Consider the following 15,531-nt stretch of genomic DNA (forward strand, 5'->3'; position numbering starts at 1 on the left):
CGATTATGTTATCAACTCAATTTCTTATTTATTTTCACGTTGCGGTCCTTCTCTGTTTTTTTCCCGTTGTTTACACGTTTAGGTCATTTCATTGTTATACACATTTGATATCATCATTTATCACATACTTCCATGACACTGTTGTCTGTCCGCTACAACTGCCAAGAATTAACGCGATTGGCAAAGCGTGGTGACAGCGGGCCAATGGAGAGCAGGATCCTTGCCATAATGCGGCTTGCATGCCAATTTTCGTACGTGCATTAATCGAGCCGAATAGTTTGGCCAAATATTCGGTATTCGGCCTGAGGCCGAATATACTATTTGTTACAACACTAATAAGTATTCAAAATTTCAATGTATGCAATAAAAATCCAGATATATGCCTGTTAAAATACCCAAAATATGCATTATCAATGTTAAAAAAGCCAGTAAAATACACTAAAGTTAGTAGCTTGAAATGCATACATACTTTACTTCTGTCTGTGAGCAAATCTTAACTGATATCTATTAAGTAAATTTTCCATTACTGGTTTTGTACTGTTGATTTTAAAGAATAAAAGCTATGGGCTTTTTTTCTTCAGTAACACATCACACAAGGAGCATTTGTTGATATTGATTTTATTGGAGGAAATGCATTTCAGGTCTTAATGACCCTCTTCAGTCCTTAGACTTTACAAAAAGATATACAAGGATTACATGATACATAATAATATGTATAGGCCTAATATTAAAAAAATTTTTTTATGTAACTTACATGGTTGCTTGTTGGTTACAAATTGACATTAACATTAAAGAAAATATTGGGCAATTGACTGGGTAGAATCTGTTTACAAGAGTTGCTATATAAGGTAAAATAGGGAGATGTCTATTACATTGCACTTTTTAAGTGGGAAAGGATAAACATCTGACAATAGGTGAAACAAGATTTGAAAAATATTACCTCAAAAAACACAGAGTTTTGTTTCATATAGGAGGTATACAATCAAGTCAGTTATAAATAATAATACATTTTCAATAAAATTTTATAGTTTTCTATGTTATGTAATCAATTGTTGTTGAATTTATTTCTATATACAGTATACAAAATGTTTGGGTATGACTGGGTTATTCTAGTTTCCCTCATTCTATAGATACATTGCTGGTCTTAAGTAGTTGTACAGTTTTGTTTATAGCCCTGTGTAAATGATCAGAAATGATAAAATGCTGTTATAAAGTTATTAACTAATTATAGATTTAGTGTCAAAGTTGATAGTAATGTTTTCTCCCAGCTGCTGTTATGAACTCTACTACAATTAGTTTCAGTGCAACTAGAACTTATCTGTGATTAATTGCTGTTTTGGCTCATTTTGATACTTTTTGTTGCACTGATGTAAGGACATTTCAACATGCTAAGACACTTGAAGCTGTTTTTTTTAGCAAGAAATAATTGTGGCATAGATTAAGAAATAATAAAGAATTTTTTCATCTGTTATTTAAAAAATTCAAATGTCTGGGAACCAAATGTTGGTGGTTACTGCCTTTTAGCAGTTAAGCATTCGTTTTTGCTGTTTTACCTATATTTTAGGTTGAACCAAACTCAATACAATGAAATCTTTTTCTTTCATTACTATCTGGAAGTTTGACTAGTTTGCTCACAAAAAATTATATTCTTTATATTTAATTAAACATTATACTGTGTTTACATAATTTTCAGAAAGACTTAAATTTAATATTATTAAATTAATAAATATAACATGTACAGTACAATGATTTTTAATCCAATTAATGTAAAAGATTATGAGAATTTGAAGAATGAAAGATTTCCATGGAAACTTAAATTGAGCATTAAAAAAATCCAACAGAAAAATGCTAATAAATAACTTTAGGAAGCATTTTCTCCCATGTTAAATGGTTGTCGTCAGGGAGAAAATGTTTGCTAAAATCGTTTATTGGCATTTTCTTGTTGAATTTTTTATTTTTATTTTTGTGTGGGTTTAATTTACTTATATCCGATTATTTGTGTTGTTAAGTTCCATGGAAACATGAAATGTGTTTATTTGCAATACTTTAAAAGAATGTGAGTTTTAAACAGTTCAAATGTAAACTATTTGAATTTTACATGCTCATCTGTAATTGGATGGCAGAGTGATATTTCCCACATAATTGTACCTGTGCAAAAATGATTTACTGCACAGATAAGAAAAATATAGTTCTTAGACTATAGATCATTTGAAAAAATAGCACTTGCAATCATGCAAACAAGGTATAAAATTTATAAAGGACTTATTTAGTCCTAAAAGTATCAAATTGCAAAATATGCAGTAAAAATAATAAATGCATACAGTAAATTAGAAACAATGTAAGAATTATACATACAAATGTAAAATTTAAATTTCTATATGATATTTTTGAAAATTGAAGAAACCTGCAATTATTTATTGTGACATCGTCATAATGCTGGGTTGTAATTTTTAGTAATATTTTTAATATAAAACATATGCTTTCCACATAAAATTAGTATGGTAGTGTCTTGCCCCTGTACATCATACTTTTCCTTTAACAATAGAGTCATGCCAGTCATCTATTAATTGCTTTCAGGGAAAAAGTTTTGAATTGAAATAATGTGACTTCTGGTCCAAACCAGAAGTTTGTATATAGTTAATTGGTGCTTCCTACCTTAAGGTTTTCATATCGGGTCTTGTCTTTTATCTATCTAACTCCGTTCTTGAGGTTAAGGAAAGATGGACAGACAAGTGAACGACAGTGGAAATTTATAGGTCTATAATATTTTCAAATTGCCCAATTACATTTTATGTTTATTGACTAAATATAGATTTCATCTTTATCAAAGTTGGAACTCACTTTTCCATCATGTTTTAAGAGTTGAGTTGTATATACTGTAGTTCATTTAAAATCTCTAAATGATTTTTTTTCTTTTTCAGCTGTTATACAGAGGGAAAGTATGGCGTTCCAGAAAAAAAAATGACCTCCCCAGATTTTTACATTTTTTGACTTAGGACACCTTGAAATGTCGAGAAATGCAAAAATTGGGGTCATTTCTGTATGTATGGATGTTAGTGTGTGGGGGGGGCACAATTTAGTTCACTCTGTTTGAAGCTTAATAACTTCTGTGCTTTTTGTCAAAAATTTCTGAAATTTGGCGGGAAGGTTTGTTTATTAGGGGGATTATTGATATTAAATTTTGATGCTTAAAGGTTGAGGGGGTAGGGAGGTATTGGGGGTTGTGTGTATTCCAGTAGAATTGGACCTAATGACAATTTTACTCGTTACTAGCACTTAGAATTTTTTATAAAACTCATACCTGTCCTCAAAATTAAGCTTTTTGCCATTTTATAGTAGTTAAAAATATTAAAGATTTTAAAATAAATATGATAACAGATGGCACCACCAAAATTTTAAATGCCTGGGAAAGTCAAGCAACCTGTTACTGGTTTATTTATAGTTCAGAGAGCTATTTTGGATTATCCAAGTTTTCTGGTTTTATGTGTATATTTGTGCAATAATCAGCACAGATAATTGGGTGTTTGGTTTAATAATTAATACAAAAAATAAAATCTAATACTGTAATTCCTTTTTTTTTAATCCTTAAATAAGTTTTTATTTCTTATTCTTTTTACTATGGCTGTGTACACACTAGGCATTTTTAAACGCATGTTTTAAAGAACCAAGAGTTCTGCATAGGCGTACATACTCAAACGCGCTCTTTTGGCCAAGCGCGCGTTGATAGATTTTTGTTAGAACGCGCGTTTTGTGGGCGTCAGCCGCGCGCTTTGAGATATATGTGCTGCCATGTTGTTGTACATTCGATCGTGCGCTTTCGGGTAGAGTGGACATACGTTGGCCGAAATGGAGAACGATCATTTCGATACTGATCTATTTATTGATGAAATCTAAGAGACCAACCATCGTCAAATGATTTTATAGATATTTTAAAAGAATTAAAAAATTTAGTTTCATTTTGTCTTAGTTTTGGATACAACGTCAGAAACATTTTACGCGTCAGTCTATCTTGTAATATTGGGTGCACCCAAAATTCTCTTTGCCTCTGCCATCGTCTTTTATAGCGACGATGGAGGAGGTGCACACAAGCAATTACTTACACGTCCATTTCCAAACTAAGCCAGTGCGTATGCTCCACTAAACGGTCGTTGAACGCCGGGCTAACGTGTGGTGTGTACGCTGCTAATGCGCGTTTAAAAACACCTAGTTTGTACATAGCCTATCACCTATGTCTATTATATCTACAGATCTTTTATTTAAATTATTTACAAGTATCACTGATAACAAATCTATGTCCACTGCCAAGACATCATCATGTTTGTTTTGTTTTTATCAACATTCAATTAACCTATTAGTGAAATGATGAACAAGACTTAAGCCACTGCCACAGTAATAATCTTGAAATAATGAAGTGCTTAGAAAAGGCATTACATTATTGAGTAACAGAGTTCAAAAGTTTGATTATAAGATGCTACATTAATAATTTGTATTTTTGTACAGCAGATTTTTAATCTCTTTGGGCATTCAATACTTGAGCTGATGGTCATGCATAAGTAAAGAAATGATTTGAAAAACTGAACCAAAAGGGGTTGATAAAAAAAAAAAAATACATCTGTATGCATTATAGTTCCATTTAACTGAGAGTTCACATTATTTGAAGTGGATTGGGAGAAATATTTTGTCAATACAGATGAGAACAATATACAGTACAGTTCATTATTGTTTTGAAATCTTGGTTTGGATGTTCAGTTTTCAAAAGGGTTTGAGAAGTTTTTAACATGAATTGATCTGTATATCTAAATATATATTGTGAGAAATAATGATTTGTTCTCACAATAATACAAATTTTAAAAAATACTAAAGAAATTTTAATTGTAATTGCAGTTTTATGTTTTCTATAATAAATACAGTTGTAACTAAAGTTAAAAGTGTTTTGTTGTAATTTAAAGCTGATATATTGGGTTCAGAAAGTAATTTCGTTTTTTTACCACTAGAAGGATTAGTCATATTTTTCTTGCCATTTTCATTCTAAACCATGTTATCATTATATATTTTGACAGCTAGCATTTTAATGCTAATTTGTAAAATATTTTGTTTGATTTTGTGCAATTGTTTATTTTTTGTGTCCCATCAAATATGGAAGATTGAAAGTAGCATTTTCAGCATATTTTGCTCTTTTTTACTGAAAAGGTAAGAATGCTGTTCAAGCGAGAAAAAAATTGTGTGACATATATGGAGATGATGTATTGACAGAACGACAGTGCCAAAACTGGTTTACAAAATTTTGTTCTGGCAATTTCAATATTGAAGATGCACCATGTTCTGGATGGCCAGTTGAAGCCAATGAAAACAAAATAAAGGTACTGATTGAAGCAAACTGTAGAATAACAACACGTGAAATCACTAAGAGATTAAATTTGTCAAATTGAACTGTTTATGATTACTTGAAACAAATTGGTTTTGTTTCAAAGCTCAATATATGGGTTCCACATGTTCTTAGAGAGAGATGCTGTTTTTGGTGGGATTTTAAGAAAATTTTTTTTTGGAGCTTTACCAGACAATTTAACAATTGATTCGAAAGTGTACTGCTATCGAGTAAACAAATTGAGTAATATCATCAAACAGAAAAGGCGGCCAGAATTGATCAACAAAACAGGTGTAGTGTTTTACCACGATAATGTCAAATTTCACACAAGTTTGGTAACTCGTCAGAAACTGTTATAACTTAGATGGGACGTGCTATCACACCAACCATATTCGCCAGATCGAGCACACTCAGATTATTACTTGTTCTGGTCTATACAAATTTTTTTAAACTGCAAGACATTTACTTGAAATGACAATGTCAAAAATCACTTGGATCAGTTTTTTGTAAGCAACGATCAGCATTTTTATGAATGTGAAATCATGCTACTACCAGAAATGATGACAACAGGTATTTGACCAAAATGATTGATATATAATTCAATAAAATATTTATTTATTATAAAAATATTGTTTTTTTCCACAGAAAAACAATATTTTTATAATAAATAAAAGTAAGTTTGTTTTTTTCCACAGAAAAAAACGAAATTACTTTTTGAACAACCCAATAATATAATAATAGTGTAAGTTATACATAATAATTCACTCAAAATCCAGTTTATTTAATAATTTACCAAATTTTATATATTATCTAAGTTTTTGATTATCCAAGATAATATTAATTCACTTTACATTGGGTAATTAGAAGTCTATGCCAGACATGGGCAAATGCGACTCTTCTTGAGTTACATGTGGCTCTTGATGAAAGTGTTAATTTCTGCTTTTTATTATTATTTCTACAATTTCCACAATTTTGTGAAAATATGTTTATTAAAAAAATTCAATATTTGTTTTATATTATATTTATATTATATAATAAAATTGTGGAACAGAACTGTGGCTCCCATGCATTTTGCAAAACCTACAATTGGCTCCCACTGAACTCTTGCTTGCCCACCCATGGTCTATGCAATGAATTCCTTTTATAACGAATAATTTTTGTGGTCCTGTATAAAAAGTATGTAACTTCATTGATTAAATGCTAAATTCAACAAAAATTCTTTTTTGAAGTTTGAACACTGTTTCAAAATTCAGACTGGATGTGCAGTGAAAAACTGCACTCAAAGTGTAAACACAATCTGTTGTGGGACCAAGTTGTGTCTGATTCTTGTATTATGCATATATGTTTGCAGTGCTTTTTTAATTTTATTTTTAGTTGTTTGCTTATATATATTGTGTGTTCATCAATTTTTAACAATCGCTGCAGTTTTTCTTCATTGACAACTTTGGATATCCTTCGTTTTGTATTCTCTAGTTCAAAATTTCCCAAATAAAAGTTTTTAAATCCATTTAACATGTTTAAAGTTTAGGTGCATTTTTCTTACACACATGACAAATCTATTTTACTGTTTGTATAGCGTTATATTTTTTCTGAAACTCAAAAGTATAATAAGCCAGATATGCATTTTATCTGCAGACATTTTGATTCAGTTTTACTCAAACAAAATATGGAAGTAAAAAGTTCAAAATAAGCTTCTAAACAAAGAATATAATCACATATATGCATTAAGTAACAAGAGCTGTTAAAAATATGCAAAAACTTTCTGTTCAATTCAGTATAGCCTTTACTTATTAACCATGGCATTCAAGAAGTATTAGGAAGCAATGAAGTCTAAGAGGAAAGTTGTAATATCGATAATTGAGATGAAAAAGGAGTTTATTGCAAAACATGAAAGTGATATATATTTGGCAGAATTGGTGACTACGTTTAAGATGCTGAAGTCAACAGTGTGCAACCAGTAAATGCAATTTTCATTATACAGTATTTACATATTTTATTTGTTTTCATTTCTAATTTAATTGTGTTATTTTTAACCTCAAATTATTTGTATTTGCTGTTTTTAAATTTTATTGAAATGGGTATGGAAAGGGAATTAATCTATTATTTCTAATGGGAAATATTGATTTAGAGTTCAAATGAACTCCTGGAATGAATTAAATTCAAACTATGAGGCATCACTATACTGTATTCCCTGTTGAGTTCTTAAAATTGATTTCACTGCAAGATTTTATTATGATTTTATTTATTTATTAGATGTAATAAAATTTCTATGTTGCTAATTTTCCATTGTAGTAGGGACAGTAGCTTACACACAGATTCATCTTCTTGCTTATGGCATGTTTTTATTGATACCGTATCTTCACAGAATGACCAGCAAGCTTGTTAAGCTGCAACTAAAATATAAAATTAATCAGATCTAACAAAACTAGTTGTTAACTAAATGCTAAAGAAAACATTCTTCCAAGTACAATAAAGTAATAACATTGTAATTTGACTGACTTAAAATCAGGAAGAGACTTTTCATTTACAAGACAATAAAACAATTAACCACTTATTAGTAGTAGTAGTAGTAGTAGTAGTAGTCCATCTACCCTGACCTTAAAAATAATAGTCGGGTTCACGTAAGACATCATAGGTATAACTAGACACCGTTGGTTAAGTAGTCAGTTTTCTGTGGTTTTGGCCGACTTACATAGGCATTAATGTTAAAAAACTGTGGTTTACTCGACACCGTTTAACTCATCACTACTGGATAAATCGACGTACTTTTGCTGTCCCACACTTGTTTAGACATCTGATAAGTCGACTCTTCTTCTGAAAAAAATGAAAGTGTGCGGTGTAAACTCATTTTTTTTTTCAGGAGGGGAGTCGACATATTTATTAATATATACATATTAATAAAAATGCCTTAACATTTAATGTATTTTTATATATAAAATAATAATACATAAACAAAAAGAAAATATACAATCTATATCAACATCAATCAGCAGAATCTTATTTTATATTTTCTCACATCATACATTATTTGTAGCACATCTTTCACATTTTTGTTAGAAATGAGTGTCTGAAAGCTAAGAAAGCTTACGCTGAAGGAAAAATACAAACTTGTATCTGAATTTGAATGTAAGAAAAACTTCACAAGCCGAATTTGCAAAACAAAAAAATATCTTTCAAGAATAACATTGGTGGGAATCCTGAAGAAGAAAGAGGAAATTAAGAAACTTTTTCTTGGATTTTCGTTGTGGCTGTCTCAAAAATGCCAGAGAAGTTGTCAAAGATGCTCTGGTACGTTGGCTAAGGCAAATTTGTTCATCGAATCTTCTTGTTTCGGGACCGATACTGAAACAAAAGGTGATGGAAATTGCTGGGGTACTTGGAGTGGAAACTAACCTTAGTGCCAGTGATGAATGGTCAGAGGGGTACAGTACTGTATTTTCCTATTTGTAGTTTTGTGGTTTTTTTCAACTTTGCTTTAATCATCATATCGGATGACGCTATTGTAACTTCCTCTCAAATGTCACACAAAGCTGATGTTAATGGTATAAGTTGAGATAACTTACAGTGAGTTTCTTAAATTTAATATGTTTATTTTTGCATTTTTGAATGAAATTACAATAAAATAAACATAAGAAAAGCAATATATTAATTTAAAAAGCTTTTTGCTTGTATTATTTAATTACAAAAACTACTTAGTTACATATGACTAATCAAGACCTAAATACAGTTGACCCCCCCCATAACACGGGTTCCTATATGACGGCAAAAAAATTGTGATGGTATCCGTACAAACATGGTAAAAAAAAACTCCTATAATTCGGTAAAACGTCATCGGGCAGCCAAACTACTTTCCGCCATCCAGCGCCACGCTACAGAGAGTTTAGGCGGGTAAATTGAGTTTACTATCGTCTGTACAGTATTATATATAAATTAGGTACTGTACATATAATTATNGGAAAAACATCTGGCAACAGCAGAAGCAGAAGCGTCGAGATCTGGAAAAATTGAAACAATTTTCACGAAGGACCATGTGTATGGAGACGAGAAAAGAAAATTTACACACTGAAGTACTAATAGTTCATGAAAATAATAATTTTCGTGAACTATTAGTACTTAAGTGTGTAAAAGTTTATTACATTTCATGTTGTACGAGGGTTTTACCCATTTCTCGAATTGTGTCAGAGTGAATCTGTGCTATAAAAGTACCGTGTTATACGGGGATGGTACCAATTCTCGAACCATGTTAGAGTGAATCCGTGCTATAGAAGTGCCTTGTTATATGGGGGTTACCTGTATATACTTTCCGCTGTCCAGCGCAACGCTATGGAGAGTTTAGGCGAGAAAGTTGAGTTTAAGCAGTCGGTACAGTATGTAAATTAGGTACCGTAAGTCTAATACAGCACTAATTTTATACATTTCTTGTGAAAGAAACATTTCTTATTCAACAGCCATAAAAATTATTTATATTAATGATGTCTCCAAAGTTCAACGAAGTTTTCACAGAAAAATAACTTATCAGAAATCGTGGCCGTCGTTTGGTGCGCTGCTCCGTCACGAAAACAACCTTAAGCAATGGCGACGTCAAACGGTGCACACTCGGTAAGTAATCCTACAATTTTTTGTTTATAGCATAGTTTATACGGATTATTCCCAAAAAAATATACATATTTTGGAAATGTTGAGTCAAATTAGTCTAGGAATCGATTAATTTTATGGAAGAAAACCTTTCAAACAGCCGTAGTCCATAAAGTGCATACGTGCCGGGCTGTGATTGGCAAGGACTCAAACAAAATGGATTCATAAAGAACGGAACATATCTACCGTGTTATAGGGGGATTGACTGTATGTATCTAAGCATCCAAAAACATAATGTAAAATGTGTCCAAACGAATCCAAATAAGAAAAAATATCAAGAAAAGGAAATAAACCAGCATACTCTGTGAGTGTGTTGGAGACAGGAGAATAGGAAATTACCATTACCATAAAGAGGACAGAGGGACTATTTACAAGAATTTTAATGGACTTGTTCACTATCATTGAGTTACTTTTGTAGTGATAATTTTAAAATCTTATTAATAATGTAATAACTTATAACAATAGTACTATTAATGTATAATGTAATGTTGGCAAATTGTCACCATAGACTCTGTTTTGTATGTTACCCAATTGATAAGGACAAGTAAGGCCAATATGCATTTTGGGATAAGTTAATTAAATAGGCTGGGTGTGTAATAAGTCTGTTCATTAGTCATATATAACTAAGAAGTTTTTATAATAGGAAAAGCACTTTCAGAATTCCACGAATATTTTACATCGTTAGAAAGAAGACAAAATGAATAAATTAAGCATATGATGATAATTTTTGATGTAATGCTGACAGTTTCACAGTTTTAGAATAAAAACTTGTTTGTTTTTTAATGTGCCTTCTAAAGAGTGATGTATAACCTCAATTAAACTGGCATGCTGACATTCCCCTGGGATAAACCAGCATGCCAGTTTTTACCATATGGAAATATCTGGGGCCATATTCTGGTCACTGTCTCTGGTCTCTCGTCTCTCGCAAGCTGGTCGCTAATCATTTGGATTAGCCAATCAGCGACCGGCTTACGAGAGACCAGAGACAGTGACCAGAATACGGATTTCATGGCCAGAATACTAGAGTACCAGAGTACCAGAATACCCCTGATTTCATGGTCTTCCCAGATAGACCAACATGACAGACAATTTGCAAAAATACAGTAAATGTAATTGTTTCTATTACTGATTGGTTATTTGGAAAATTTCAATTATAATAGAAAGTAATGTATGAGAAGTTGATGATTGTCCATGTTTATACTTTTGTGTATTCTTAATATATGATGAAAACAGAACATGTTTTTTCCATATTGAAAAGAGAATCTGCAAGTGTCAATATGGCTCCACACGAATCACTGACATTAAAAAAGAAGGGGGAAGTTATTGAATATCAGAAACAAGAGAAGTGCAGAACAAGAAAATTAGCAAAAGTGTTCAAGATTGGGAAAATGTAAGTTGTGGAAATCATTAAGAAACAAGAGCTGCTCAGCTATAATGACAATAAATAGCAAATTACAATTTTAAGGTAGGAATGGCACATTAACAAAGCAGTCTTAGAGTGGTTCTTCAGAGTCAGAAGTCAAGATCTTGTATCAAGGCTGATCATATAAGCCAAACTTTACAATATGCATCTGAATTAGATGCCATGGACTTCAAAGCCTCAAGTGGATGACTTGAAAATTTTGAAAGCAACATAATATCAAATGCAAAGCTGTGGTGAATTGTTTGGTGTTGACTATATACAGTAGTATGGTAGGAGGCTAAGCTTCTTTCCATTATTATTGGTTATTTTATAGAAAATATTTTGAACATGGATGAAACGGGAATTTTTTTCTTTCTCATTCTCCTGGGATAAAAACTGTTTCAAGGATGAATCATATTTTGATAGTAGAGTAGTAAAAGAATGATTAACAGTTCTGTAAAGCATAAATATGAGTAGAGAATGTGAGAAATCCCTGATACTTGACTGTCAAACTAAGATGTTTCAAGATTATAGTAGACATTACAAAATTTGAAATTGAATGGAAATCAGAGAGGCCTAGATAATAACAGAAATTATGACAGAGTGGCTGGAACAGCTTAACAAGAAAATGTTGTACAAAAAAAGAAAAATGCTTGTTTTTTAATGCTGCATCACATTCAGATATCCAACTAAAATATATTGAGATTATATTTTACTGTCAAATATCATTCACTCTCTCAGCTTTTGGATTAAAGATAAGATTTCCTATTTATAAATTTATCTAGACTGTGATTGTATTTCATCAAGCATCTTGCTATTTTTATTTTGTAGTTATTGTTTTATTATCCATTTAGATTTTTGATGAAAAAAATGCAAAAAGTACATTTTAATTAGTATCTAAAGAAATTTCTTAGAAAATGGACACTTCAATAAATTTATATGTCAAAATATATTCACCTATAAAGACCATTTCACACCAAAAATTTTATTCGTATCGCATGCGACATGCTCTGTACTTTCAGAAAATAGCTTTAACAATTTAAATGAATATTTTAACAATGCCTAGAAAGCTGTATTTTCTATATAAAGCACACCAGGCTATGTATACTTTTGCTATTACCCAACAAAAATTATGAAACATGGCAAAATACTTAACTTTGCATTTGTAAAAAGATACCTTAAACTTTATATTATATAAGTTATATTAATATTTGTTTTGAGTAGCTCGTATGCTATTTGAAACTGAGTAGCATATGAACCACTCAAAATGCAAATAATTGTGTCAGAGTGAATCTGTGCTATAAAAGTACCGTGTTATACGGGGATGGTACCAATTCTCGAACCATGTTAGAGTGAATCCGTGCTATAGAAGTGCCTTGTTATATGGGGGTTACCTGTATATACTTTCCGCTGTCCAGCGCAACGCTATGGAGAGTTTAGGCGAGAAAGTTGAGTTTAAGCAGTCGGTACAGTATGTAAATTAGGTACCGTAAGTCTAATACAGCACTAATTTTATACATTTCTTGTGAAAGAAACATTTCTTATTCAACAACCATAAAAATTATTTATATTAATGATGTCTCCAAAGTTCAACGAAGTTTTCACAGAAAAATAACTTATCAGAAATCGTGGCCGTCGTTTGGTGCGCTGCTCCGTCACGAAAACAACCTTAAGCAATGGCGACGTCAAACGGTGCACACTCGGTAAGTAATCCTACAATTTTTTGTTTATAGCATAGTTTATACGGATTATTCCCAAAAAAATATACATATTTTGGAAATGTTGAGTCAAATTAGTCTAGGAATCGATTAATTTTATGGAAGAAAACCTTTCAAACAGCCGTAGTCCATAAAGTGCATACGTGCCGGGCTGTGATTGGCAAGGACTCAAACAAAATGGATTCATAAAGAACGGAACATATCTACCGTGTTATAGGGGGATTGACTGTATGTATCTAAGCATCCAAAAACATAATGTAAAATGTGTCCAAACAAATCCAAATAAGAAAAAATATCAAGAAAAGGAAATAAACCAGCATACTCTGTGAGTGTGTTGGAGACAGGAGAATAGGAAATTACCATTACCATAAAGAGGACAGAGGGACTATTTACAAGAATTTTAATGGACTTGTTCACTATCATTGAGTTACTTTTGTAGTGATAATTTTAAAATCTTATTAATAATGTAATAACTTATAACAATAGTACTATTAATGTATAATGTAATGTTGGCAAATTGTCACCATAGACTCTGTTTTGTATGTTACCCAATTGATAAGGACAAGTAAGGCCAATATGCATTTTGGGATAAGTTAATTAAATAGGCTGGGTGTGTAATAAGTCTGTTCATTAGTCATATATAACTAAGAAGTTTTTATAATAGGAAAAGCACTTTCAGAATTCCACGAATATTTTACATCGTTAGAAAGAAGACAAAATGAATAAATTAAGCATATGATGATAATTTTTGATGTAATGCTGACAGTTTCACAGTTTTAGAATAAAAACTTGTTTGTTTTTTAATGTGCCTTCTAAAGAGTGATGTATAACCTCAATTAAACTGGCATGCTGACATTCCCCTGGGATAAACCAGCATGCCAGTTTTTACCATATGGAAATATCTGGGGCCATATTCTGGTCACTGTCTCTGGTCTCTCGTCTCTCGCAAGCTGGTCGCTAATCATTTGGATTAGCCAATCAGCGACCGGCTTACGAGAGACCAGAGACAGTGACCAGAATACGGATTTCATGGCCAGAATACTAGAGTACCAGAGTACCAGAATACCCCTGATTTCATGGTCTTCCCAGATAGACCAACATGACAGACAATTTGCAAAAATACAGTAAATGTAATTGTTTCTATTACTGATTGGTTATTTGGAAAATTTCAATTATAATAGAAAGTAATGTATGAGAAGTTGATGATTGTCCATGTTTATACTTTTGTGTATTCTTAATATATGATGAAAACAGAACATGTTTTTTCCATATTGAAAAGAGAATCTGCAAGTGTCAATATGGCTCCACACGAATCACTGACATTAAAAAAGAAGGGGGAAGTTATTGAATATCAGAAACAAGAGAAGTGCAGAACAAGAAAATTAGCAAAAGTGTTCAAGATTGGGAAAATGTAAGTTGTGGAAATCATTAAGAAACAAGAGCTGCTCAGCTATAATGACAATAAATAGCAAATTACAATTTTAAGGTAGGAATGGCACATTAACAAAGCAGTCTTAGTGGTTCTTCAGAGTCAGAAGTCAAGATCTTGTATCAAGGCTGATCATATAAGCCAAACTTTACAATATGCATCTGAATTAGATGCCATGGACTTCAAAGCCTCAAGTGGATGACTTGAAAATTTTGAAAGCAACATAATATCAAATGCAAAGCTGTGGTGAATTGTTTGGTGTTGACTATATACAGTAGTATGGTAGGAGGCTAAGCTTCTTTCCATTATTATTGGTTATTTTATAGAAAATATTTTGAACATGGATGAAACGGGAATTTTTTTCTTTCTCATTCTCCTGGGATAAAAACTGTTTCAAGGATGAATCATATTTTGATAGTAGAGTAGTAAAAGAATGATTAACAGTTCTGTAAAGCATAAATATGAGTAGAGAATGTGAGAAATCCCTGATACTTGACTGTCAAACTAAGATGTTTCAAGATTATAGTAGACATTACAAAATTTGAAATTGAATGGAAATCAGAGAGGCCTAGATAATAACAGAAATTATGACAGAGTGGCTGGAACAGCTTAACAAGAAAATGTTGTACAAAAAAAGAAAAATGCTTGTTTTTTAATGCTGCATCACATTCAGATATCCAACTAAAATATATTGAGATTATATTTTACTGTCAAATATCATTCACTCTCTCAGCTTTTGGATTAAAGATAAGATTTCCTATTTATAAATTTATCTAGACTGTGATTGTATTTCATCAAGCATCTTGCTATTTTTATTTTGTAGTTATTGTTTTATTATCCATTTAGATTTTTGATGAAAAAAATGCAAAAAGTACATTTTAATTAGTATCTAAAGAAATTTCTTAGAAAATGGACACTTCAATAAATTTATATGTCAAAATATATTCACCTATAAAGACCATTTCACACCAAAAATTTTATT

The sequence above is a fragment of the Centruroides sculpturatus genome, unplaced genomic scaffold, assembly GCF_000671375.1.
Source record: "Centruroides sculpturatus isolate CEXI.00-Female unplaced genomic scaffold, Cexi_2.0 scaffold40, whole genome shotgun sequence".
Classification (NCBI taxonomy): domain Eukaryota; kingdom Metazoa; phylum Arthropoda; class Arachnida; order Scorpiones; family Buthidae; genus Centruroides; species Centruroides sculpturatus.